Raw genomic sequence first — 3564 nt, forward strand, 5'->3', positions numbered from 1 at the left:
TTTTTTTCAAGGAAAGAATGCAATGAGCAATGCAACCAATGAACAACACGGATGTATGTGAATGATGCACAGTTGAAGTATTGCGAATTTTTACACAGGATATGGGGTTGAATCAATTTAGATTTTCAACATGGTCCATGACATCTTCGTCAAGGTGAAACTAGAAGTAACAGGGACATCGACAGTCCTAAATATGTTTGGCAGTAGACGAAGCAGCGATGTAACACGATCCATTTTTTGCCCCAATTTTTTGCAAGATGGTTACTTCCATACTTCAACTTGACTCGATGAACCTTTTTGTAAAAGCACGAGCTTGGTTCAACCCCATAACCCAGGGAATGACAATTTTGATCGCCAATACTTCATCAACATTTCATAGGGATGAAAGACTCGGGAATACGCATGCTATGCATGGAAAATGTAATTATGAGATTGAGATGCCCGAAGAAACATCCTTTCTTAGTTAACCATGCATTAGGTACCATGTTCAATCATTTTGTTTTTAAGTGAAATGGGTTTATGATCCCAACATGGTTGGCTCATGGTACTGAATATATGCAACTAAGAATGCAGCGTGAATTTTCGTGCTTTCTTTTTTTTTTGTTTTGCAGAGGAAAACGCAAGGGTCACGCAAGAGCAAACATGAAAACAATTAGTATGCAATTTGTAGATCAAAAAGTTTGTTGAATGCATATGCATGATGATGCAATGACTTATGCAAAATGTGACGCTGGAATATGATAACGGACAAATGCAGGAATGATATGTTCATTATGATGCCTTGAAGAGATGCATGATATGAATTCATTTTCGGACACAAGAGCCCGGAAAATCATTTCTTCTTACTTGCGCATTCGGGGACGCAGTTCCCCATGTGTGTAGTTAAGAAGGTGATAGGGACCTTCCGGCTTCCCATGACAAAAGACGAGACTAACATACAACGCGTGCATGACGACATGATGCAGACGTGAAAAAGCATAACACAGGGATATACACAGCATGACAATATCCACAAATGATCATACAGCAAAGGCATACATGACATTTAGGTTATATGCATGACAGTGTTTAAAAGGCGCGCAGTGTGTTCGCTTCGTGCCCCTATTTTAGGGACCTATAGGAGAATATCTAGGGGTCTCTAATAACTACTCCCAACGATCCATATCTCACATGGCTGTTTTCTAGAGGTATCATCACTCAAGATAATAATATTGCGGCGGTATGGAATACCAGCGACAACACATTATAAAGAAAGAAAGCTCTAGACGAGGTTTCACTATTATCAAGCGAGTCGGAGACCTAGCATGACCATAGATTCACCTCCACTCCTTAGATTCCCATGAACCCGGGTATAGGGCCCCTATTTTACTCAAACCCGTGGGTGCTTAGAATGCAGTGTAAAAATGTGGAAAAGACAACATTTATTATATTTACACAATTAAAAAAATGCACACACAAAGTTTCACAATTCCACAATTTCCTAAAATAGGCCTAACTCACAAAAACAGTACCCAGTGGCATCGCCAACTGTCGCAACCTACCCTTTTGCAGGCGAGCGGGGCGAGGCTCACAGGTGCATCTTCCAAAGGAGGAAAATGCGCGAAGTCGCCACCAACGTTTATTTGTGGAAAACGTCGGAAAAACCAAAGGAAACCGGTCATGAAGAATATTCTAGATTCGGGAGTTGTATTTACGTTTAAGGAAAGTATTAGCACCTCTCACGTTTGTCCCAAAGGACAACAGCCTTAGATTAGAATTGTGTGAAATCGTGCATCTAAACTTTTATTTCTTTTTTATTTTTGAGGTTGACAAAAGCGGGGCTCTTGCTCCTACGTACCCTCCATCGAAGAGGAAATCAGACCTACGTAGTTCTTTCTAAAGGGCAAATCAAGCGATTCTTTTTACTTGGAAGGAGGTTCTTTTAAAGCGTTGGACCTTAAAATGACCCATTTTTACTTGGTGAGAAAAACTGAGGTATCGAGCCTTAAAATCCTTTTTAGTAATTTTTTTGCGGACGAGCTTCACTTTGCGAGTTGATTTTAGCCTTAGTTTCACTTTAGTTATTAGTCAATTCAATTAAGAAAGAGAAATCCCAAAGAAAAATGTCCGATTGATTTTTTTGGTTTATTTTACTAAAAGCTATTTTTTATTATTATATTATTATTTTACCTCTTTTTGGTTTCCAACGTGGTTACGGCATGACCGAACGGTCGGATTTCATTTAAACAGAAATTAACGAATATTACAAATAAAATGATCGGTGGAAATTTATTTTATTTTTTGATTAGGCGAGAAAATGACTTAAGTAAATGACTAAAGCACGTCAAAAGAGGGTACGAAAAGTAAATGAAACGAAAATAAAAGTACATGAAACAAATGGGGACCACCAAGGGTACATAGAAGGAATTGAAAAGTTCGATTTCGGGAACTTACCAGTTGAAGACCGAAGAACGACGAAGAACAAACGACGAACGATGAAGAATAGTTGAAAATCTTCGCGAAATCACCCACGGAAACATTACGGAAGCGCCTCGGCTTGGATTTTCTTCACGGAAACAATTTTCCTCACTAATTTTAAGTGATTAAGAAATACCAGAAGGGTTGAACCCTTTCTCCTTCACTCCTCCCTCTATTTATAGGAAAATAGGGGAGGAGCTTGCCACCCAGCTCGCCCAGGCGAGCCAGGTTGCTTCCTCCTTCTGGAGGAACATCCTAGAAGGCCCAAGTGGGCCTAGTTGCTATTTGCACCCCGTTTTTTTACTAAATACACCCTCCTTTGCTTTTTTTTGGTGATTCTTTTTCCGTAACGTTACGAAACTTTACGAATTTCGTAACGATACTTGTTTTATTTCTGTAAGGTTACGGAACCTTACGGGTCATGTAATTACTCCTTTTTTAGCTTTCAGAATGTTACGGAAACTCACGGATTACGTAACAATACTTCCTTTTGATTTTTGGCATGTTACGGAATTTCACGGATTGTGTAACAATGCTTCCTTTTGATTTCCGGCATGTCTCGGAACTTCACGTATTGTGCAACACAGGGTGCCCAGTACCTCGAAGCGGTCAAACAAAGGTTGCATGCCATCAAACAATGGTCCCCGGATGAAATTAGGGTATGACAGCATGCACGAGAGTCTGGGCTTGGCTTGAAGCTTTTGCATGTGTAGGAAGTTCTAGGGAGAGAAAGATCCAAGTTCCAGAGAGTTTTGAGAGATTTTGTTGTGTGAAGATCTGTAGAGATGAGAGCTCGAAGCGGAAGCCGTTCTGAGAGCTTGAGATGAGTTTGTGAGTGATTGTGAGATCCTAGAGGGGAAGGAGACATCTTTACCACTTGTATTTTTTGCAATCTTTCATCTTGTTATTCTCTGTGTTGTAAAGGAGGTTTCCGAACTATGGAAAGCTAAATCTTCTGTTGGATCTTCCCTGTAGGTACCTGATGTAAATATATTTCTATCTATGTAATGATGTTTTGTGTGTTCTATGTGCTATCTGCTTTCCATTCCAGTATGCCTTTACCTTGATCACATAGATGCATGCTTTGTTAGGGTCATTCAATAGTGG

The sequence above is a fragment of the Glycine soja genome, chromosome 7, assembly GCF_004193775.1.
Source record: "Glycine soja cultivar W05 chromosome 7, ASM419377v2, whole genome shotgun sequence".
Taxonomy (NCBI): Eukaryota; Viridiplantae; Streptophyta; class Magnoliopsida; order Fabales; family Fabaceae; genus Glycine; species Glycine soja.